Source organism: Cavia porcellus, unplaced genomic scaffold, assembly GCF_034190915.1.
Source record: "Cavia porcellus strain 051 isolate PalLab524CR breed Dunkin Hartley unplaced genomic scaffold, mCavPor4.1 scaffold_34, whole genome shotgun sequence".
Taxonomy (NCBI): domain Eukaryota; kingdom Metazoa; phylum Chordata; class Mammalia; order Rodentia; family Caviidae; genus Cavia; species Cavia porcellus.
Genome location: NW_026947517.1, coordinates 2,732,639 through 2,759,119, shown reverse-complemented (window position 1 = coordinate 2,759,119; position 26,481 = coordinate 2,732,639).

The following is a 26,481-nucleotide window of genomic DNA, read 5'->3' as shown; positions in this document are numbered from 1 at the left end:
TTTCTACATTATTCACTCATAGTTTCAATTTACCATGCTCCTGTATTTTTGTTTTATCTATTTCTTCTCTAGCTATGTTGAGCAACTAGTTTACTATAGTTGTTATTTCTTTAAATGAGACATTATTTCTAATTTGATTTCCTCTATAGCTTCATGGATTTGTTTCTTTACTTCATTTGCTATCTTTTGAGGTTTCTGATTTATGACTTTTAAAGTCCTCTATTTCAATGTAGGTTGGTCTTGCTCCTGATGGACTAGATGTTTGAGATTGCATTTTGCCTTTTCTTTTTGTCATTTTCCAATAGGTATAACACCCATGGTGGAATTGTTTCACTCACATTTTGGTTTAACTCTTTTGGCCACTCCCATATTCCAAAGTTGTCTAGATTCTACACATGTATTATTGGTAGAGAGGAGCAGTCCCCTGAGTCCCTCTCCTTGGGCTAGGGGCTCCTCCACCTCCATCTTCTGTCAAGTAGTAGGCCTGTCGTGCAATACAAAGGAACTCTCACAGGGATTGTCCTAGTCATGGGGCCTTAACATCAGGAGAAGTCAGTACTCCTTGGGTAATGCAGTGTGATTTCCACAGGAGCCAGCTGTGATTCCAAGTCCTCCATGGGATTCACAAGTCTATCACTTCTAAGGCCTTCAACATGCCCTTGGAAGTCACATGAACCCTTCCCAGTTTCTGCATGCCTCCTATCATTGTCAATTATCAGGTAAGAGAATATTCATTCCACAAGAGAAACCCTGTTTATGTTTTGAAGAGCACAAAAGCAGACTTTCTTTTTTGGGGCAAAACACACTGGCATTGGTGAGGAAGTGAACAAAAGAAATTTCTTCTCTCTTGCTTGTGGTACATTCACTTCAGATATCATTTTGACAGTTAATTTCAGATTAACTCATCTGACTATCTTAGAATTCTTTGCATACAATCCTCTCTATGTCATGAAGAGAATTTTATAGGATATTCATATGAACTTTGTTTCCAAAATCTGAAAACTGCAATGTGAATATCCAATAACATTTGAATGAATAAACAAACCACAGCAAAGCATGAAGTGAGAACCTACTAAAGAAAATCCATAGGAAAACACTGTACAGTAATCTCTCTGTACATAATCTTTAATGATTATGATTGGTGAAAGAAGGCAGAGAGGTCAAATTCTTTCCAGTCATTACATACATTTTGAAAATATGACAAGACACGTGTGATAGAAGACAGGTCAGTTCATATAAGAGATAAACTCTGCTCTCTCAGAGTTGCTGTGTATCAGGAATCCAGGAGGCTTTGCTGGGACTGTTACCATCATATCTCTGTGAAGACAGGATCAGGGGAGATGGCACTAGGGCAGAATTTGCTCTCAGGCTCTGTCCCTTGCTTACAGGCAGGACCCAAGGCAAAAGCCTGATGCCCTTTGGACTGTTTTCCCTTTTATAACTCAAAGCTCATCAACCTCTCCTTTTGCAAGCTTCAGAGATAGCAGTGGATTCCCCACAGCCAGAGATGCAGAGAGGGAGAAAAATAAACACTAAAATGTAACAGAGAACATAAGAGGGAAAGAACAGAAGATGGGTCACAGTTATTTTAATGCTTGAAACTTAGTATTCACATCACATGATGTCTTCCATTGTCAGTTATTTAAGAGTGAGTCAGGAGCTGGGGAGAGAACTCAGTGTAGAGTACTTGCTTACCATGCATGAAGCCCTGGGCTCAATTTCAGCACTGCTAATGCAAAATAACAACACTAATAATAATAATAATCAAAATAATTCACTAAGTGAGGCCCATAATGTAGGGAATGGGCTGCTCATCTTTTGGCATCAGAAGGTCATCTGTCAGCAATTGAGTAAGAGTCAGGTCATGGGATTGCTAATTCACACAGGTGTGAATGTAAAAGCAATACCAGAAGATTCGTGGGTGCAACTCCATCCATAGTGCTAGCATAGCCTGTGTGAGGTCCTGACTCAAGGCCATAGCACCAGTATGTAGAAGAAATTGTGATGCTTAAGGAACATAAAGATGATTGAATTGAAGAACTTCTGCCCCCTCACAATGCCACCAGGGAATATGTCCAGGATGTCAGTGTCATTTCTACCACCAGGCAGCACTGTATTCCATGTTCATCGCACCCGTTCCTGGATTTAACCTTTAATTCTGTACACTATGTACACAAGACACCAACCAACAGGCATTACAATTGTCATCTCAGAATGGTGATAATGTCCCTAGGAAGTAGATGCCAGGATGACCTCTATAGTGCATGGGGACACTCTGTGAAAGACCTGAGGCATGGTGTCTTGTCTAGGTTTAAGTAGGAAGTCAGGAGGAGGATTTGGGTTTAACCCAGATCTTTCTCCTCAGAGGTGTGACCCTGTCAGCACTGCTGGTTTTTCTTAGCCTTGGGGAAGCCTTGCCTCCTACCATGGATCTGTCACTTGGGTGAAGCTGTTCTCTTCATTGTGAAGGACACCAGAGATTCATTTCATGGGCTTCCAAGGTATCCACAGCAGGAATCTCTGGGGGATACCATAGAACACAGGTTCACACAGACATCATAAAAGGAGCTGGTGAGTGCCTTTAACCACCAATTTGCTAGGCTATGACCATGATGCAATGACCAGAACAAATGTAGCCCCTGTTCTCTTTTGATTCCATGTTATCCAGGACACAAGTCCCTCTAAAGAACAGATCAGGTACTACCCACATTACTATGAATGTGCCTAACTTCCTGGCCTCTGTATATGTGAACTCATAATAGGGGAAGAGGTGTTCCCAGAAGGCACCATAATGGAATGATGCATCACTATATGAAATGAAGAGGAAGGAATGGCAGGCAGAACACACTCCCTCTGAGCACTCACTTCACAGATATTTACAGTGCACCAACCCTGTAGAGTAAGCACAAGTAGAGTAACACTGCAGACACCATTCTCTTTCTCACAGAGACAACACCACGAGGGTGGGAAAGGAAAATTGATTTCATGCATTCCTAAAGAACGGAGGACAGGTGCTCACAGCACTTTTAGGGATGACTATCAGCAGGGGAAGGCTTCTTGGACCAGCACTGTCCCACTCAAGACAAAGAGAATGCTGGGCTGGGCTCTCTGCAACTGGAGCAGGAGGTCTGTGACCAATTCTATAAGATGTCCCAGCGGAATTGGACCAACCTGAGCTCACTGAAACTAAGCACTGCCTTCAGAAGATTTTGGCTTTGGCCTGTGGGCCTCTGGGGAATGCATGGGACACTTGACAAGGAGAAAGACTGCCAGTCTGGGGACCTCATGTAACCCTGAGGCATGCAGAAATGAGTTGGTCAAAGCTGAATGAGAAACTTTGCTGGGGTGGATTTGTGCACAGAGTTGTCTGTGACAGGCACTTGGAAGTTCTGGGGCCTGCTAGCAGCAAGGACAGTGGGTGATTGTTCTCCTTCTGCTGATGCAGGGCTGGTACCTGACTAACCACAAGTCCCAATTGCAGACCTTTGGTCATCTGCACCTCCAGTGACCTCACCAGCTCTGGGATCAATGTGAAAACCAAGCTCAGGCACCCTGTCTTAAGGAATTCCATAACTGGCACTTTTACTCGCACCATGACAGGTGTTTTGAACTCTACTTAGGGCCAAGTCCTGCAAAGCACCTGCTTTTCCCTTCCCATCCCCTTGAAACCCCTCCCTTGTATTTCTTTCAGTTTTGATTTTTATTCCTATGTCTATAATTATTCTCAACATCAAATTCTAAGGTAATTTAAATTAAAAGTTAAGATATCATGCATTTCAACATATTCAATTCAGTAGCACGTCATCACATCACTAATTTGTACAATTTCCACATCCATTGAGTTCCAACTCTCTGCTCAGTTTAGGACCCTTCCATATCCTTGTACTCTCTTGCTACTCCCCACCCCCTCTGACTTTTTCACCCTCTAATTTAGTACTGTGGGTCTTTAATATTCATGCGTCAGATTATGTTTGGCCAAATATTCCTAGAGGAGACTGGCTGCTATTGCTCTTTGATAGAAGACAAAATCCCAGGTAGACCAAAGTGTACAGGTAAGATGTAAAGTCTATTGTGTATTTACTCATCTTTCCATGTTGGAAAAGCTTTCACATGATTTCCATGATACATGGGAGAGAGAAAGATCTGATTCCTTACATTTGAAAAACAGAAACAAGAATAATGTAGAATCCAAAATAAGAAACCTTTGCTTACAAGCAGCAGACAGACAAATAATTTGTATTAAAGGTAACAAAGAGGTGTCATGAGTCCATCTGTGAGTGATGAATTCTTCTTGTAATTCAAAAGAGAATCACCACATGTAAACTAAGGTAGAAAACGCTGAGCTTCCCAAAGCTGATTCATGGAGGCACACATCTCTGACATGTGCTGTGTCCCCATCTGATGGCAGGTTTTAAGGCAAGTGCTGAACATCACTGGAAGAACATGGTGTGCAGAGAAGAGCCCTGTCCAGAAGCTCCCATCACACCTCTACACAGGTGTCCCTGGACCTTGCATTGCTCAGAATAGAGATGTATCCCACACAGAGATCTGCATAACTTTTCAAGCTTTTTGTTCAAGACTGTAGTTCCCAACACTGTTTGAAGCAGGAGGAAACTGGGAGCCTCGCTACACTCCACATAGAGAGTTCAAGGCATCAGAATGGGTCACGAGAACCAGGGAAAGCTGCGGGGATGTTGAGCTCAGTCTCTCTGGGCCCACAAGGAAAGAGGAAAAGGAATCTGATCACGAAGTAATACACTGATGAGAGAAGAATGTGTGCATGGAGGATCTTGGTTTTGAAAATGAAATGTCTCTGACATCAATGTGTGTCCACCCACAGACATGTAAGTATCTATGCCCAAGAATGGTGTCTCAGCAGTGTACTTACTTATGTAAAGCCTGATTCAAAATAAAAAAGAAATTTAAAAACAGAATTTACTGTAGTTCAGTGCAAGGGCCTGGATTCAATTCCCAGAATTGAGTTAAGGAAAAAAAATTGGGAGCAAGCTGAAGGGCTGCAGAACACCATCGCCTGGTCTTTCTGGAGAGCAGTGTGCCCCGAGCAGCTTTAGCCTCCACTTCTTTCTTGGGCACTTGGATTTTAAAAAATGATCAGCTCCATGAAGGATGGGGAAAGGAGGATTTTCATCCAAGAATACAAGGTCTCATTAATAATGTAGAAGAAATTTTCAAAGATTACTAAACTGCATGGTGTCCACAGTTAATAAGGATAGCTTTCAAATCTGTTAAGCAATAGGATTTGCAGTTGTAGGAACTGTGATAGTATTTGTAGGTTAGTAAGGTGGTAGACACATTAACTAGATTGATTCTTTCTACAAAGGAGCTATAGATCAAAAGCAAACGTTACCCCACAGACTTCATAATTATTGTGAATTACCAAAGGAGGATATCCTATACCTGTACTCCCAGCAGTCTGGGAGGGGAAGGAAGGAGGACCCCAAGTTTAAACCCAACTTGGAGAGCTGAGTAAATTATTTAGAGTCTATCTCAAAAATTAAAAAAAAAAAACATTTTTAAATGCATTGGCATATAGCTCATACAGGAATCCCTAGGATCATTGAACACAGTGATTTAGCCACTATTCTGTTATCAAAAAATTTAATCTATTTATAAAATTGTTTTCATACTTTATTAACATCTACCTGTGCTACATTAAAATCAAAAAGAGGAAAATTGGTTGTTTGTTTTATTTTCCTTTGAGACAAGGTATTGCTATGTACTGCAGGCTGACCTTGACTCAACAAGTATTTCAGGCTAGCCTTAAACTCCCTATGATCCTCATGTCTAACCCTCCCATGTGCTGGGATTACAGACATGCACCACCATGCCTTGCAAGAAAGTGTTCTTTTTTTAATTGTCAAGAGGATAAAACCAAATGAAATAAAACAGAGTAGAATCAAACAAAACAAAAGGATGAACATGGTACATCAGTTAAAAATAAAATCCAACAGTGGGTTGTGTGGCCTCTCAGCTGGTACAGAAAATGACTCAACACCTTGCTGAACTCCAAATTTCTCCAGATAATTGGGCAAGTACCTAAATTTTGCAAGGTGTCTATTGTTAACATGTCTTGTCTAAGAAGCAATTCATATCAATTACCAGGGAAAGAACACAGAACTTTGATTTAGTATTTCCAATGTCTGGAATTTATCGCAAGAAAAAGAGATATATGCTCAATGCAGTTTTTCTAAGAGGAACTAGACTTGTGTACATGGTCAGTAACAGGATAACCAAGTAAACCTCTACCTATGCATATAATATAAATATTCAACACTACGCAAATACACAACAGATGTGAGCAGAACTGGGGAGTATGGTTAGAGACAGCCGAATCCAGCAAGATGGGTATTCTGCAGCAGGTTCAACAATGTGGGTGAATTTTTTTTTGTGGATTTAAATTTTTAAACTGCTGATCACCCTTCCTCATCTCTCAAAGCCCCATGCCACATTCAGACTCCTCACAAAGCTTAAACACCCAAGAGACACCAATATTAAAACAAGCAGAAAGCCCTTATCAATGGAATGGACTGGAGACAAAGCATGTGCAGGTAGAATAACTGCCATCTTAGTATAACATCTAGGTCCTCTCTCAGTCTGCAGGGAGGAGCTCCAAGTGGAATAAAATCTTCCTATTGGGGTAGATGTCCACGGCTCATCAGGGCCAGGCTCACTGAGAGCAGAGGCCATGTGAGACCCTGAGCTGCCCTGCCCACAGGTCCCACACTAGGGCTGGGCTCCCAACTGCACCTGGGGGGGGGGCAAGGATCCCGGGCCACGTGCCAGGCTGGCCATGCGGACCCCGACAGAGAGGAGGGAGGAAAGGAGGGCCCTGAAGACCTGAGGCTAGGTCGTCCAAGTGCCGTGTCTGCCACCTCCCTGAAACCCCGATCAAGGGCAACTGCGCCTCTAACATTGGGGCCACCTGTGCGCGCTGCCACTCAACACTGGCTGCCGCCCACCTACCTGGCCCAGACCCAAGTCCCAGCCCAGCCACAGCCTAGGCCGAAAGGAAGGAAGGAAGAGTGCTCAGGTCTCCTGAAGGGGTTACTAGTGGCAAAATGGCCACTCCGTGCATCCCCTGTGAAGCGAGGCCGGGGGCGGGGCGAGACTGAGTGGGATGCGGAGGCCATTGGCTAGGGACCATCCCTGGGTGCAGGCCGCCCAGGTTGGGCCTGGTGGATTGTAATCTTCGCTGGCGGCCAGGGGGTGGGGCCAAGCGATGTGAGGGGCGGGGCCAGAAGCTGGGACCCAGGAGGTGCAGAGCCCTCCAGGAGGCAAGAATGAGGCGGTGGGCGTGGCAGTGGGGGTTAGTGTTTCTCTGACTCTGGTTGTGGCTGCAGGGTGAGCTTCTGGGAGACTGAGCCCCAGGCCTGCTGTGAGAGGAAGCAGAGGAGTGGACTGAGTCTGAGGCTTGGAATTTATAGATGTCTGGACTCAAATCTTCCCGGGCCTGACACCTTAGGTACACTTCTTCTCTTCTGGGAGCCTCAATTTCCACTATTATTATTCTCGTATTATTTTGCTTTGAAATATTGTGTGGTTTTTTCTATTAAAAAAACAAACTTTGGTGAATGGCAATACTCATCTCTTGGCACTGTTGTGAAGATACAATTAAAACCCTGCAGAGCTCTTTCCATGGTTCCTACCATACAGCAAGTGCTCAAATGCCATTGTTATTTGTGTTGTTGCCCTTCTTTTATTACAGAGAAATGAGTGCTTTCGGTATCCGTCGTCTGATGTCTTCATAACTTAAAAATATGTTTAAATGTTAATATAGCACACTAACAAGCATATGTAACACTTACAGGTGTAGGATCAGGGCCTCTCTGAGGTGCTTTACATATGTTAATTCTTACAAGAGTAGGGGTTAGGAATTATTTTCATTTTCATTAGCTGTGTGAGCCGAGACACCAACATTTAATATCTTTTCCAATGACAAACGTGTGGACAGAATTTAAACCCAGTGGGCCTCATACCAACACCTCTGTTGACTAACCCATACTTGGCACAGCACTGCTACAGTTCTACTTTGGATTTTTCACATGAGTGAAGCATGAAATTGTTCATGGGAGGTTGCACAGGTAGCTAGAGGCAGATTGTGTCAGGGTTCACTAGAGGATCAGATTTAATTTGTGTGTGTGTGTGTGTGTGTGTGTGTGTGTGTGTGACACATAATGGATTTATAAAGTAGGATTAGAATGGTCTTCTGTAGAGTCACGAGGAGAACACAAAAGGGCTATGTTCTCCTTGAAGATGCAGAAGAATTGGCTGAAGGTAACATGGACTGTTCGTGGGCACTGTGTGAACATTTGTTGGCCTGCTTTGGGAACTCAAGAAAGATTTTCTGGGGTGAGGTCCCAAGGTCAGAGAATGTACATGTTCAAGACATCAGCAACAGTGGTAGTCAGTGTGGAGCAGAGCAGAGAACCACTGTTTTTGTTGTATAATTGTTACAGTTTGCTATCTCATAGTTACATTCTTATATAGTGCCCTAAGCAGTCCATGGTGGCCAGGAAGCAGAGTAGAGGGACAGCACAAGGGAGGAAGGGGCCAGAGACCAGATGGAGTACCTAACGTCATTCCTCCATGACCCAAACAGATGAGCCCAGAAGTACACTTTACTAATCGCTTGGACAGCACTTAAGCCCATCAATTGACAATGAAGTCAATCATAACATAGCAGGAGTTTTGTAATGTAAAAATTACAGGTGATTTATATATGTGCATATATATATACAGTATTTTGGGGTTTTTCCACCTTTAAAATTCTCTCCAAAGTCAAAAAAATGCTGAATTTTATGTAACAGAAATAAACTTTCCTTAGGTAAATTTTAGAAAATCAACTTAAAAAGACTGAAAAATAAATGAACAAGAGTTTGAAAAAGAATAGGGTTTAAAAATACTCACAGGAAGAGCCAGAAATCTTTACTCTGCTTTGAACAACTTCTTGAAAGACAGTTGAACAATTTCTGAGTTAAACAAGCAAGACCTGAAATATTCAACTGCACACTGAGTGTCTTCCCCTTGGAAATCAGTGCTACAGCTATACAAACACAAGAATGACTACAGCAACATTATTTTTGAGCTCAAAACTGGAAACACCAAAAAGGGCCTCAGCTGATGGACACATGAGGATCTGTGGTTCATCCACACAGAGGGATGTGATGGCTCAGCCACTGACAAGGAGCAGCACTTGGGAAACCTAACATGGTTATGAGGATTGAATAAACCCCACCAGCTCCTCCCAAAACAAAAACAAAAACAAAAACCTGCATCTTCTATGGTTGCAGACCTGTCACCTCTAGAAAATACAAAGTGTTTCCCAGAGACAAAAAGCAGACACACTGATTAGGATGGAAGGAAGCAATTATAAGGAGCCATAAGGAAAATGTGAAGGTCACGTATACATCACCACTTCAGTGATGATTTTCAAGGGGCTCATGTATGACAAGATTCCTAGAGGATTTTTTTTTGTTTTTAGTTTCAGTTTTGTTTATTTTTGGTACCAGGAACCAAATTCAGGACCCTGTGCTTGCCAGGGAGCACTTTGCCACTGAGCTATATCCCCGGCCCATGTCAAGTTGTATCCAATTTTCTATTTAAACCTGTTAGTTCATTGTATGTCAATTATAATGAAATAAAATTGCTTTAAAAACCCTTCTCATCTGAGCTATCACAAAAGCTTTATTTTCTTATAGATTTACTGACAAGCAATTTTGTTTTTTATAGATTTATTTCTAAGCGGTATTGTTTATTTATAGATTATTTTATACGAGGTCTGTTTATTTATAGATTTATTTAATTTTGTTGTGCTGAAAATTGAATCCAGTGCCTTGGTCCTTTTATCATAATTTATTCCCAGACAGGGCCTTGCTAAGTTGCTAAGTTGTTTACATGGGGCTGGATTTTACTACATTTATTAGCATTTTTGTATACTAAAGTATAACAAAGGTAATTAAATTGAGTAATCTCAAGTAAATCAATAAATACAGCTTAACAAGCAATAGCTGGGTGTGATGGTACATGCGTGTAATCCTGGCACTTAGGAAGCTGAGGCAGGAGGATTGTTGCAAGTTCTAGGTCAGCCTAACTTACATAGTGAATTGAAGGCCAGCCTGAACTACACAGTGAGAGTCTTAAAAAATAAATTAATAAAATAAAACAAGATAAACCCTGGACTAAGGCAAGGAATTATCTTCTAGTCAAAAGCATGGGCATCTTCAGAGGATTTACTTTCGAAGGTGTTATGGTTTGTATCTGGGTGTCCCCACCAAAGCCTCATGAAGTCACAGAGGCAGCTAAACCTAGCATCTGTGATTGGTTCAATGTTTAGTGCTGTGATTGGTGAAGAAAGTGCTTCACCTTCCCGGGGTTTGAATTATCGGAGTAAAAGAGGTCTCAGCAGTCCATGTGAGAGAAGTGAGAAAGTCTTGTAATTCAAAACGAAATCATAACCTGTGGCCAACAGGTGCAGAAAACATTCAGCGTCCCAAAGTTGACTCACCCAGGCACAATTCACTGAGATGGGCTGTGTCCCCATCCAATGACACATTTTTAAGGCAGGAGCTGAAAAGCACTGGAGAGAACATGGGGGAGCAGAGTCCTGTCCCGTAGCTCCCATCACAGCTATATACAGAGCCATCCTAAGACCTCAAAGGACTAAGAAGAGAGGTTTCTCCAACACAGAATGCTACACAAATTTTCAAGTTTTCTTTCCAAGAGTTTGATTCACAGTACTCTTTGAAGCAGGAAGGAGCTGGGACCCTCCCTAGACTTTATGTAGACCATGCACAGGAGAGCTGTTTGGAGGATGCTGTGCATGATTTTTGGAGGGAACTCTTCCCAGGGCCATAGAGGTGCAGGTCTAGGGGTGAAAAACTCATAGCACAGCAAGGTTTTTCATGGGCTAACCAGTGCATTGGGAGTCTACACTGCAAACCAGTGCTTCCCAACGCCGGGGACAACATTGTGCAAGGCCATTTGGATGCCAGAGGGGCCAGTCAGGTGAGGGGCAGCCCTGACTGACACCCTGAGAAGAGTATCCCTCTGGAGTAGAACCCCCAGCAGGTCCACCTCACTTCCTCTTCAGGTCTGTCAGCAAGGACATCACACAGGAGCACAGCAACACAATTGAAGTTTGCTCAAACTAAATCATTTAGATTCCTTTTGAAAAAAATGTTTGAAAATGCACAAGTCTGAGAAAAACAAGGCTGAGAACAGCCTTCTGCATGTTGTGTAAATAAACTGACCCTTTACAAGTCACGGAAATAATGAATGTGGGTGAGTCTACAATGGCAGAGGTGTGAAATCACATGCATGCAGGTTTCACAATTGCAGAAGAGTAACTCCAAATAAAGGCTACATGTACATGACTTCCCTTTAGCACTGCACTACAGCAACCTAGATTTACTGAGCCACCTCAGTAAACCCAAGGCAAAACCCACCACACAATTCCATCACCCAAATGTGAGGGTTCAGCAAATCTGCTTCCTGCTTGATGCTGCGGCTGGTTGACAATTTCAAGGTGTTTCCATCTGCACAAGCCATCTCCACCCTTCTCAGCTCATGATTGCCTGGGTGTCCCATCATGATTTCAGGATGGGTAGCATTCTCTTGTTTACTGAAAATTATTTTTGAAGTTTGGGTGTAAGAATCCTTAGACCATGTGCTTAGCAAGTTGAGGGGAAATGAGGTTGTTTGAAGTAAATGTAGGAAACTCATTTGTCAGTGGCAGATTCAGTTGGTACCGAAGCCCATATGTTATGGGTAAATTGGCATGAGCCAGGGTTTGGTGTACAAAATGCTGGAAGGCACAGCAGTGTCCCCAAGTTCAGTTTCTGCTTTGCTTCCCTCATTCTACCAAGCTTGAGAGTGTATTCTCAGCATTCAAGCAAATAGGGTTTGAACTACAGTAGAAATCTGTAAAAACTTCTGTTAACTGGGGACTGAAAACACAAAGAAATGTTTTTTAGCAAAATGCGGTTCTAAATATATGCTTAAATAAAGAAGCCAGAAAAAAATAACAACAAAAAGAAATGTAATGACAATATTGTGTTTTGTTCCAATGCCACTGCCTCAGTCTCAAAGACAGGAGCAAAATTTGCAGAGTAGAAGGGTCACTGAAGACAGTGGTCTTCGTGGTCTTCATCCCCAGAGGTGCAGAGTGGGTGCCCTGCCCACTAAGCCAGATGAATTCAGGATAGCACCTGAATCCTGGTGGGGGCTGAGACCAGGACCCAGGAACTGAGGCCCCTGGGGCTGAGGAATCAGAGGTTATGCTGTGTCCTGGCTGCTCTGCCTTCCCTTGCCTGAAGGGCTGCAGCATGGATGAGGTGGGGAAAAAGGTGTAAGGCAGGCAGTGCTAGGCTCCTGTGCAAGCTGCACACTCCCTGTGCTGCCTGAAAGCAGGAAGATTCAGGACTTCCTTGCTGGAAACATAGACACTGAAGAAAAACTCTTGTCCCATGGCAGTAGCAGACACAGGTCAGCACTGTGGCTTCTATGGTAGGAAGGGCAGGGACACCCTCCACAGCAGGATCCTCATGGCTTTATGTGTTGGAATTTTTAAAAGTTAGTCATGAGCGATGTGTTGGCTTGCTGAATAACAAGCCTCCTTATTTTATATTTACAGTGATATTTGAAGTGTCTGTATTGTGCATAACTTTCAGTATATATAATGAAATTAAATCATCCAGTTTCACGTACCTATTCAAAAAATTAGCCACAATTAAATATTAACTGATTTGAATAAAAGGAATCCTAAATAGAACACTACAAATAATGCAATGGAATGGAAAAATGGAAAAAACACCAAAAAGGCTTCCCCCCAGGTTCAGTGCTCTGCTCTCCCGGAGCTCCTCTCTTCTGCCCTCACCTGCTATTCAGGCCTGGGTCTCTTCATTGCTGAGTAGAGAGAGGGCCAAGCTATGAGCTCTTCTATCATCTCAGGTAGGATCCAGGACATGTCCTAGCACATGGCCTTCTTCCCGCATTTTCTGTGACTATAATTGTATAATTGACTCAGCAGCTCTGATGTGGTACGTTCACGGTTTCTAACTACCCACACTCATAACTGAATAAGAAGAGATCACGGGTGTCTCTCAATCTTATTTTTTTATAATGAGACCATAGAAGTGGAATTTCCAGGTTAAATGTATATAAATTGAATTTCCTCATCATAAAATTCACACTAAAACTCACCATAGAGTTGGACCCTGGAAGGGGAAGCCCAGGGCTCCTCAGATCTCTGTGGAAATTAAAAGTAGGAGGAAGATGGACCATGCAGATGTGGAGGACACCATGGCATCTAGTAGTGTACCATGGGCAAGAAAGTCTCAGGTCCAGGACTCCTGATCCACCAGTTAGCTTCTCAACAAACAGCATACACTGCATGCTGGATAAGAGAGGGCTGATGTGGCCCTGCTGTGCAAGCTCCTCCCTGCAGTCCTGAGGCCCCATGTCTCACTCAGGGGAACTCTGTACAAGAAGATCAGCATGTTTCAGAGACTATCTTGACTGAATGTCTTCCACCCAGGTGAGATCTCAACTGCCACATGTGAATTCACCACAGCTGTGGAGCAAGACATTTGTTTTTAGGGAGCAGGTCAGGAGGTGGGGACACTGAATGCAGGTAATGGTACAAAGCCTGAAATAAAAGACCTGGACCTAGCCAGCTCCAGTGTCCTCCAGGAGTAACTGCACCCTGCAACAGTGTGTTTTAAAAAACTAAATAACTTAACAGATTACTCACAAAAATATATACTGTGGGGGTAGTTTGAAGATACAAAAGTAAATTGCTACATCCCTAAGTAAAATGTGATGTGATCCTTAATCAGTACATGATCTCCTATGTTGTCCCTGACCCTCACCCTCAGAAGAAAACAGACCATTTGACATAGCATTAACAAACACAGGCAATGAGTCAACAATCATAACTGCTTAATAACCACAACAAATGCCAGGATATGATAAATGCCCTGATGATTTATAGAAGTGTATAGTAAAGCATAAATACTGGACCTGGCCATGTTGGGACTTAGGCACCTGAACAAGAAAACAAATCTCCTGCCTTCCTGGCAAGCAGCACTGGTGTGAGCCAGGAGGAGAACCAGTCAACATCTCCCATGAGCCTACTGGTGCATGGACTGAGAGCCATACATCTCACTTCCTGACCCTTGGTTAGCAAGGAGAGGCAGAATTCTGAGCATCTCTTGGGAAGATGACTGTGTGCAATATAGAAAATATTTGGGATTTCTTTCTATCTTGCGTTTGAAAACAAATGTCTTTAAATTTTTGCTGTGTTCTGATTAATTGTTTGCTGCATTCAATATTATCTTTTGACTGGTTTTAAAATGTTCTGTGTTTGTTTGGATTTCATATAACTAATTGAATAGAAACCAATTGTGAAGATAATGAGATATACTACAGTACCAATTACTGTTATCATGGACCCTACTGTGAAGTTCTGTACCAATTTCACTGCATTGTCTCGATTTGCTTTGATCTATTTGCTCTGTTGTATTTTACTATTTTCAAAATAAAATTTTGAAAAAGAATATATACTAATTATTTTCATGTCTTTCAAGGGAAGGGAACCACCACCAATTCCTTTTAGATGACAAAGTCACCCTGATAATGAAGCCAGACCATAATGCATTAAAAAAATGGTAATGCTTTAATGGCAAATATTGTTAATGAAGATACACAAAAATATTCAACTAAATGCTCATCAGCTAAATTCACCAGCACATGAAAATTTTAAATACCACAATGAACACTGGCTTCACCCTCAGTGGTGCTAGAATGGTTCCACTTGCACAAATCATTCAGTGTCACTTGCCACATTCACAGCATGAGGCACAGCTAACCCCTCCGGAGATGTGGAAAAATCATTTCGAGAAATTCAAAAGTTCACCATCCTTTCATGATAAAAACCATTCACACACCATGTGCAGGAGGAATGAATCTCAGCACAGCAAAGTAAAGACATAACAAGCCCAGCACTGACATCATGCTCAGATACTGACAAGATGCAAGATTTGCTTCTCAGGTCAGGAACATGACCAAGCTTTGGACTCTTTTCAACACACTACTTTAAGTCCTAGTCCTAGAATTTAGTCAACAATAAGAACCCAAAAGTTTACCAAATCAGAAAGGAAGAATTAAGAGGTGTCTCTGTTTCCTGAGGAGACAACATTTCATATAAGAAACTTAAAACTCCACTGAAAATCTTTTAGAACAAATGGACAAAGATCTTCAGTTTCAAGGAACAATATCCATATGTCATAATCAATTCATATCTATGTGCTTCAAACAAACTGCAGCCTCAAATACAAGGAACATAATTCATTTCATAATTCATCCAAAAGAATTAATACTCATGTAAAATTTAAACCAAACTCACCTGTTCTGGGAAAATTGTAGAAATTGAAGCAATGAGTGAAGTGGCACTAAGAGAAGGAAAGACAGACTGTGATAGTGGATGGGAAGAATTCATGTTGTTATAATGTACATGCTACCCAGAGCAGCGAGGTGTTTAAATGCCATTCCTGTCAAAATATCAGTTCCATTTTGGCACTGATAGAAAAAACAAAATGAAAATGCACAGGGAAGGACAAAGAGTCATCCTATAGATATGGAAAAAACATTAAAGTTAGAGGCAACAAAAAACATAGTTTTCTGGTATATAAGAAAGTGACAACAGTCAAAAGGGTCCTATACTGCAAGAACTGGACCACAGATTAAAAAGGCCAGCCCAGTAGAGAAAAACTCATACAGTCACCAGGAATTTTGTTTTGTTTCTCCTTTTTCCTTTCCTTCCCTCCCCTCCCCCTTCCCCACTGCTTTCCTTCATTTCCCTTTGCTTTAGTTTTTTTTCTTTTTCTTTTTCAGTTTTTGGTCAAGGTCTTCCTGTGTAGCTCTGGCCTAAGCTGAACTCAGAGTGTGTTGCAGGCTTGTCTGGAACTCCCAGGGATCCTGCTGCCTTGGCCTCCTGAGTGCAGGCATTGCAGGCATTTTCACCATTCCTTGCTCAGTCAATGAGTTTTTAACAACACTCTGATGAAACCAGGTCTGGTGAAGTGTCTTGTAATGCCAGTGGTCTGGAAGGCTGAGGCAGCAACATCACAAATTTAAGGAGAGCCTCAGCAGTATAGCCACTTCTCCAGAACCTCGAAGAAAATAAAAAGAATTTTAAATGTGGAAGGCCATGGAGCTAATTCTCAGTATTCAATCCATAGAAACTGAATGCAAAACAAAAAAATTTGGGAAGTCCAACAGTAGAAAAAAACAGTATTTTACACTGTCCTGGCTTTCTGGAGGGCAATGTGCCCCAAGTGGCATTAGCTTTCACACTTTTCTTGTAGTTTGACTTCAAACAATCATCAAAATCCATGAGAGATAAAAAATAAACAGAAATTGCTTCAAGGACATCAAGTCTCAGTCCCAGTGCTGAAGGCATTTGCAGTCATATTCTGAAGCACATGATGACCACAGTTACAAAACAGAGAATCTACAAACAGTGTTAATGGGATTTTCAATCTTACTTACTTTGAAAAAACTGCCATTCAGGAGGTTGATATATAGCTTAACTAGATCCACACTTTCTGCAAAGTGTCTAAAGATTAAAGCCAAATATTTCATTCTGTGAATGCACAAAATTACTGCTGATTACCAACTCAAGATATTGTACATTTGCAATCCTAGCAGTCTGGGACAGGGAGTGAGATTGAATAAGGAAAGGTTTAAGCCTCACCTGGGAAACTCACAATCTTAGTGAGATTATGCCTTAAAATTTGTAAAAAGATTAAGAAATTTTACAGATGTATGAAAATATAGATCATAAGATATCATTGTGCACAATACAGTAGCCAATGTTATTCTCTCATTATTCTTTTGTATTTTATCCTTTTACAGACTTAACAATAGCATCTTTTATGTGGACCTGATTAATATGTACTTGAATTACATTAAAATAAGACAAGAAAGTCTTTCCAAAAAACAGTAATAATTGCTCAAATCCTACTTACATATATAAAGTTATTACTAAAATAAAAAGAACCATCAAATTCTCTTTATAATATGCTCTCCAAATCCTAAGAGTGTATATTCAGTAACATATCTACATTCATCTCAGTTAAAAGGTCAAAAAAATTGAAACAGTTCAAATTCTTGGCAGTAGATCAATGTCTACCTCAAGGTAAACCTAATGCTCAGTGTGCTGACTGACGTACATATGTAAGGAAAATTCATCAAGATTTGATTTGTCGATTTATAAGTGATTTTTGTGTATTTTAAACCTTTTTAAATGTACTTTTTATTTCAATTTATTTATTTATTTTTGAGACAGGATTTTTCTATGAAGTTTAGGCTTTCATCGAACTCACATTGTATCCCAGGGTGACCTCAACTCACAGCAATCTTACTGCCTCAGCCTTTTAACTTCTGGCACTAGAGATGTTTACTATCAAACCTGGTTCTTGTTTACTTTTTAAATTTTTTCCAAAATTAAATTACCCAGGATTATGTTATATGTCATAGTTTATCGGGTGAGTTATACAAAATGAAATCAGAAAGCACTGAAAATGCACTGAAGGAGACTCAAATCCTCACCAACACTAAACATAGTGTAACATAACATAACATAACATAACATAACATAACATAACATATTATAGCATAAAAAACACAACAAAACAAAGCAAAACAAAATAATAAAACTTGGTTGGAGATTTAGTTCAACAGTATAAATGCCCACATGGCAAACCTGAGGTCATACGTTCAATCCTCAGTACCAAAAAGAAAACAACCACCTAACTCTGGTTTTAAAAAATGCTTGCAAGTGTACCTTAACAGTTTGTAATCTAATCATACACAAGACATATAATCTGGCAATTTCACATATAAGTACTTTTTCTTTGAAATAAAAGTCTATGTCCACTCAAGACATGTATAAGAATGGCTGTGGCAGCTGGCTTTCCAGGGCCACCCCAGAAACAGAACAAATGGGATCAGCAGATGGGTGACAGATGCAGGAACAAGTTGCAATTGGTGGGTTCAGCCCCATGACAGTGTGTGGTGGGTGCACTACCAATAAACAGCAGTATGTGGAGAGCCTAGCACAGAGTTTCTGCTTGAAGGAGACCAGCCAAGAACATTGAATGTGAACAGGCTCAACACCATCACCTCTAGGAAAGGCAAATTACCCAGCAGGGACACAAAGCCCATGGTCTGTTTGGGATGGGAGAACAGGAAATGAAAACAGTGACTAGGAGACAAATTCCCCAGGAGGGATGCCCATGTGTCCTCTTCAGCACGGGGTGATGATGTCCATGGCCTTGCAAAGCCTCCCCTTGCCCTCACCACCTGTTGTCCCTCCTCAAAGGAGGTCAGAGTACGGAGCACTACAGTGTGTGGCTGAGGTAAACATCAGTAAAACTTGCTATGAATCCTCCTTTCCTGGACACATGGGTGTTATAATATGAAACATTTCATATCCTTTAATGAAAATTATTATGGGCATTATGGGAACATCTCCATGCTCCTTAATGATAATGAAATGAAACTAACATAAGTCCAGAAAAGACAGTCAAAATAAAATTTGAGAATTCTCTAAATGAAGAAACTGTGCATCTCATCCTCAAGGGATAGGATCTTTTGGATGGAAAAGTCTAAAAATACACATATTTTGCTAGTTTTTTTACTTGCTGTTTCTAAGGAGGACCCAGATTAGCTCACAATAAAAACAAAGGAGGCATCAGAGGGTGAGTCTCAACTGTGGACCCTAGCACATGACCTCACTTCCTTGGTGACAAGTCCAAACAGAACTCTGAAGACTCTGGTCACCAGGCACTATGGTCTGGTGATAGTTGGCCTTCATAGATGGCTGGCTCAAGAGAGTGAACAAGGAACATACTATGCTGCTTTCCCAGGGCTAGTGGCCCCAGCATCAGGACCCCGTGTCAGGGAACCATGTGGCAACATATGGGGAGGATGGTTCACTTGGTCCAGATGCTTCAGGAAGCTCAACTGGAAACACCCAGCTGTCAGCAGCTCAGGCCAGGACTCATTGGCACAAAGAAGTGCCCAGAGGCACCCAGAGACAAGAGGAAGCCCAGAACACATATCCCTAGGCTCAACCACCAGCCACTCAGAGACACTGAGTCCAGGACTAGTTCAGATACAGGGAATTAAGTTCTCACCTGAGCAGCCCCGTGAGACTTGACCACCTGTATATTCAAGTCCTGGCCATGTGCAAGCACCTCAGTCATGGTTTACAACACTGAACTGTGGGGTGCTGAGTGGATCCAGAGTGCAGGGTCACCGAGGATGAAATGGGGACTCCATGGCAAAGGATTAGCTGTGGCCTTGGCCCCATGAAGTCCTGGTAAGGAACCTGTCCTGATTCCCAGGGATGACCTTCCACCCCCCTCACTGACACACACATGGGGAAAACTGTTCTGTTCTTTGGAAAGGAGATTGGAGAGTCGCTCTTGGGTTTCAAGGTATGCTCAGGGCAGAAATTCTTAGGAATGGCAAAGTGTCCATGGCCCACAGGTATCACTGGAAAATGGGTGGGTGTCATCAAGCCAAAATACACATGAAGACACCCTGTGTGAAGACACTTTTCTGAGTATTGTCCATGATCTTGTAAGCAGCACAGGTACAACCACTTCCATTTTGAGTTTTGATTGTCTTTGAAGGCCACAGAGTCAGAATTGTCAGCAGAACAGATATTGTTCACCTCAAGGAAGTCTTTCTGTGTCCAAGGCCAACCTTAGAAGTGGTTATAGACCATGTAGGAGGAATTCTACACAGATCAAGAGAACTGGGCAGCAGATCTTTTCCTGACCTAGACACTGCAGAAAGGCAGGATAGACATCAATGACTCCTCACTCTTCAGATATTCATGGAGCACCAGACCTGAGCCCTTGAGTGCAAAGACATGGCAGATATCAGTCTTTGTCTTTGTTGAGCTGACCTGCAGTGGGGAAGGGCAGGGAGAAACTGTGTCATGCTTCCCTAAAGAAGGGAGTGCTGTCCTACCACTAAGCAAGGACTGCCTCCAACAGAGCATTCTGTCAGCCTCTCAGGGATCCCAAGGCCCACACTGCCACACCATAGTTGGGAGAGCCTGGGAGTAGACACTGAACTTGCTGGGCTAGAGACCCATTTGCCCCTCCGTAAGGTAACTGGTGTAGGTAGTGTTAGAAGACAGGCCAGACCTCTCACTCTGCTACCTCCCTGTTTGCTCCAGGTCCGCATCTCCTGTCCTTGACTCCTCACTGGAGCTGAACTCCAAGGTGGCTTCCCAGGCCAAGCTACTCTTGGACGAGCTTGAGCCTCCTAAGTCCCTGGTGCCTAAGTCACAGGGTAAGGTGCCCTGGGATGTGGGTTGTGACTTTGAGAGGAGGAATGTGCTAGGGAACTCAGCAATGTACCCAGATGATGGAAGACATGGGAACATGATCACCTCAGCAGTCACTGTGGGGATGCAGTCTGGGAGGCTTTAATGGGGCTGTGTTCATGCACACAGTTGCCTCTGACAGGCAGTGGGAAGGTTTGGCCCTGAGAAGTCCCTGGAAAGTCAGTGATGTTTTCTTCACCTGCAACAGCAGAGGCAGTTCCAGTGCATGCTGAATTTGCACCCACAGAGCTTGTGCCAGCTCCACCTGCAGCTCCCTCAACAACTCTGACCCCACAGCAAGAGCAGGCACATGTTTTCCTTTCTCCACCAGCTGCAGAGCTGGATCTCCTGGTGGTTCCCCAGCAGGAGTCATCTCTTGACCTCTACCTACAGGCACCTCTTGACCCACACCTGCCATTCCCCTCTCTTCCAGATTTAGTTATTATTCTATTTATTATTATTCTATTCTGGGCTGCCAGTGATAGAATCATTGTAAATGAAATTTAAGGGTTTATTCTTTTTTCAGTTGATGAGTTTGGTACGATTTAGTGCATTCTCCATATTGTGAAACCTTCACCTCTTCCGGAACATTTTCATCAACTCACTACACAAATATATTTTCTTTTATTTTTCTTCCTACTATATCCTGGCCAACACTCATCCTATGTCCTTGTAATTTACCTCCCTTTTCTGCATCACTGCAGTTATGTTTCTCCTCTTCCTTACCCTGTTGTAAGTAACTGTTTAATCTCGCCTTGTCTGAGAAGGGAAAATCCAGACAGATTGCATCAATTTCTCAAGCATGTATTCATGGACTCTTGGCAGGGCCTAGAAAAAGAATTCAGGAATTTTTTGTAATTCTTAGGATTCTTTGTTTTCTTAATTATGTTGCTGGCTTTATAGACACATACACAGCAAAACTGCTCCATGTTTAATTACATGTAGGTCATTTCACATCCATTTCATATGAAAGAGACTAACACACTTTCCTTTGTTAAAGAGCAGCACCATGGGAGTGTCTCACTCATGTTTATTCTTTAGATATTTCCAATGATAAATTATTAATTTTAATTTATGAGGGCTTAACATGAAAAAAATCACAAAAGTAAAGTATTGTAGTTGTAATACAACCAGTAAAATGTGAGGCACTGTGTGTTCCAAGGAAAGTCTTTAACCCAGTATAGAAAGTGCGGTGTTGCAGGTAGCATGTCCATTGAATTCCCCTGTGGTTTATCTCCTTGCAATGTCACGAATATGGCTGCCTATGTCCTCTACTCTGGACAGAGTAAATTTGCATAAAGTCTGTCTCACCATGTCACCACATATAACTTTTAGTTCATACCCAGTAGTTCAGTCAATGGACAAGACACATGAACACAGCCCAATTAAGAATGGGCTGCGTTCATAAGAAAAGAAACATAATGGTCAAGGAGGCAAACAAGCTGCAAGATGACGCAAAGAGGAACAACATAAGGTTGATAGGGATAAATGAAAAAGAAGGGGACAACATAAAGGATGTCAAGAGGATATTTAGAGAAGTAATAGCTGAAAATTTCCCAAACATGAGATTGGGAACTGATATCAAGATCAATGAAGCATATAGAAGTCCAAATAGCCATAATCAAAATAAATCTACACCAGACATATAATAATGACCATCCCAGAAATTGAGCAAATGAATAGAATATTAAAAGCTGTCACAGAGAAGAGACAGATCACCTATAAAGGAAAACGTTTCAGAATCACAGCAGACTTCTCAGCACAAACAATGAAGTCAAGAAGAGCATGCAGCAAAGTATTTCAGATCCTAAAGGAAAATGATTTAAAACCTAGACTGATGTACCCTGAAAAACTGTCCTTCAAAATCGATGGAGATATAAGATACTTATATGACAAAGAAAAGCTGAAAAACTTCATGATCACCAAGCCAACTCTGCAAAGAATACTGAGACACAGCCTAGATACATTTAGGGAAAAAGCACTAAACAAAACAGAAAGTTAAAAAGAGCAGAAAGATAAAGATGCAACAGCAGAAAGATAACATGTCAACAATAAACCAATATATAACAGTTCTAACCATTAATGTAAATGGTCTCAATGGACCAATTAGAAGAAATCGACTGGCAGACTGGATTAAGAAACAAAATCCAAACATATGCTCTCTACAAGAAACCCATCTAAACTCAAAAGAATATTCACAGACTGAAAGTCAAAGGATGGAAAACAATACTTCATGCAACAGGAACCAAAAAAAGGGGGGGGTAGCTATTCTGTTTGCAGACAATGTGAACTTCAAGCCAATAATGATCAGAAGGGATAAAGAAGGTCACTACATACTGGTTAGGGGAAAACTCCAAGAGGAAGAGAAAACTATCTTAAATTTATATGCACCAAACTCCAGATCACCCAGTTATATAATACAAGTACTAACAAAAATGAAAAATCAAATTAGCATTAACACAATTCTAACAGGAGATCTTAACACATCATTGACACCCATGGACAGATCAACCAGACAGAAAATGACAAAGAAATAAAAGAACGGAATCGCACCTGTGAACAAATGGACTTAACACATATACAGAGTATTCCACCCAACAACAACAGCATACACATTCTTCTCAGTATTACATGGGTCATTCTCTAAAATAGACAATATATTAATTCACAGAGCATATTTATATAAATGCAAAAGGGTTGAAATTATCCCTTGCATGCTATCAGACCATACCAGTATGAAATTAAAAATAATGATAAAAGATACTGCAAAAATCCCACGAACACATGGAAACTGAATAACACTCTTGAGTAATCAGGGAGTCACAGAGGAAATTAAAGAAGAAATTAAACAATACCTACAAACAAATGGAAACACAAATACAATGTACCAGAATCTGTGTGATGCAATGAAAGCTGTACTCTGAGGAAAATTTATTGCATGAGTTCCCACATTAGGAAAATAGAACGAATACAAATAAATAACCTGATGTTATACCTAAAACATCTAGAAAAAGAAGTGCAAGTCAAGCCCAAAGCCAAAGAAATTATAAAAATCAGAGCAGAAATCAATGCAATAGAGACTAAAAAAACAATCCAAAAAATCAATGAATCAAAGACCTGGTTACTTGAAAGAATAAATAAAATCGAAAAGCCCCTAGCCAACCTTATTTAAGAAATGGAAGAAAAAGTTCAAATCATGCAATAAGGAATAAAAGATGTGAAATTACTACAGACCCTATTGAAATACAGAAGATCATCAACACCTATTTCGAAAACCTCTACTCTCAAAGGTTTTATAACACAGAATAAATAGACAGATTCCTACAGCCTATGAAGTACCAAAGCTAGGTCATGAAGATGTAAAACTACTGAATAACCAAATTCTATTAATGAAATTGAAAATGTAATAAAATCGTTACCTACAAAGAAGAGCCCAGGCCCAGACGGATTCACTGAAGAATTCTACAAGAAATACAAAGAAGACCTAATACCAACACTCCTCAAACTCTTCATTGAAATGGAAAGGCAAGCAATACTTCATAAATTGTTCCTAGAAGTAAATATTACTCTAGTACCAAAACCGGAGGAGGACCCAACTGAAAAAGAGAAGTACAGACCAATCTCCCTAATGAACAAAGATGCAAAAATCCTCAATAAAATATTGGCAAATAGGATGCAGCAAATCAACAAGATCATATACCATGACCAAGTGGCACTCATCCCAGCCATGCAGAGATTTTTAAATATATGTAAATCAATAAATGTAATACACTGTATCAATAGAGCCAAAAGTTATAATCACATGATCATTACTATAATGCAGAAAAAGCTTTTGATAAGGTCCAACATTCAATTATGATAAGAACTTTGCAGAAAATTGGAATAGATGGTCCATATCTCAATATAATTAAGGTCAGCAATGACAAAACAACAACCAGTATCATACTAAATGGTCAAAATCTAAAGGCCTTTACTTTAAAATCAGGCACAAGACAAGGATGTCCCTTATCACAGCTCCTATTTAATATAGTACTGGAAATACTGGGCAGAGCAATTAGACAAGAGAGAGAAATAAAAGGCGTAAAGATAGGAAAAGAAGAAGTTAAAATTGTCATGATTTGCAGATCACATGATACTTTATATAGAAGATCCCCAAAGTTCCATTGAAAGACTCCTAGATATAATAAATAAATTCAGTAATGTAGCTGGATACAGAATCAATACTCAAAAATCAATACCATTCCTATACACTAACAACAAAGTCACAGAGACAGAAATGAGAGGCCATACCCTTCACACTAGCAACCAAGAAAATGAAATATTTAGGAATTACTCTCATGAAAGAAGTGAAAGGCCTATACAGGGAAAATTATAAAACACTGAAAAATGAAATTGAAAATGATCTCAGAAAATGGAAAGACATCCCTTCCTTATGGATAGGAAGAATAAATATTGTGAAAATGGCCATTCTCCCAAAACTTTTATACAGATGCAATACAAATCCCAATAAAAATACCATCAACATACCTCATGGAACTTGAGAAATCACCCCTAAAATTCATCTGGAATGAGAAGAAACCTAGAACAGTGAAGACAGTTAGAGGCAGCAAAAGAAAGGCAGGAGGTACCACAATCCCTGACTTGAAGTTATACTACAAAGCAACTGTATACTACAAAGCAAAATCAACATGGTACTGGAACCAAAACAGAGCCAAAGATCAGTGGAATAGATGAGAAGATACAACCACAACTACAAAAACACTCAAGTACCTTATTTTGATAAAGGGGCCAAACATGTTCACTGGAAGAATGACATTCTCTTTAATAAATTGTGGTGAAAAACTGGCTCTCCATATGCCTAAAACTAAAACTAGACCCATGCCTATCACCATGTAGTAAAATAAAATCTAAATGGATCAAAGATCTAAATATTAAAACAGAAATACGAAATCTATTGGAAGACAAATTGGGTAAAAACCTTGAAGACATAGGAGTAGGTAGAGAATTGATGAACAGGACTCAAACCGCATGGGAAATGCTTCCCAGAATCAATAATTGGGATCACCTCTTATTAAAAAGTTTCTGCACATCAAATGAAATCTTCAGTATAGTGAAAAGAAAACCCACAAACTGGGAAAAGTCTTAGTGAACTGCCCCTCAGACAGAGGACTTCTGTCTAAAACATATAAAGAATTTTAAATAATGAGACCACCAAAATTCAAAGACCCAATTCAAAAATGAGCATGAGATGAATAAACAATTTTAAGATGAAGAAATACAAATGACAAATAAATACATGAAAAAATGTTCACCACCAATGGTCATTAGAGAAATGCAAATTAAAACCACACAGATTTCATCTCACTCCTGAAAGACTGGCCAAGATCAAGAAAACCACCAACAACAAATGTTGGAGACGCTGCTGGGACAAAGGAACTCTCCTGCACTTTTGGTGGGAGTGTAGACTGGTACAACCATTGTGGAGCTCAGTCTGGAGATTTCTCAGAAAGCTGGGACTGGAAGCACCTTTTGACCCAGCTATTCTAATTCTAGGCATATTCACAGAAGAACTGAAAGCATCATTCCACGGTGATATATGTGCACCCATTTTTATAGCTGCACAGTTTGTAATAGCCAGATCTTGGAAACAACCTAAGTGTCCATCAACTGAGGAATGGATAAAACAGTTATGGTGTTTTTATACAATGGAGAACTACTCAGCTATAAAGAATGATCACGTTGACATATAAATAAATGGACACAGACTGAGACCATACTCATAAGTGAAATAAATCAAATTCACATGTATAAATAGCAAATATATTCCCTAGTATACGAAATGATAATACATAAAAGTATGTGGTAATCATGATACGCAATCATATTGGTTTGAATCCATATGTTTTCACTCATTAAGTGCAATGGTTTTGCCCTGGGTTTTTCTATTTTAGTACCGAAAATAGCTGTTCTGAAGAAAATAACACATCATAAAAGCTAGTGCTGATTTAATATCATATCCTTTGGAACTCCCATCAAGTTGTTGTACATTTCCACTG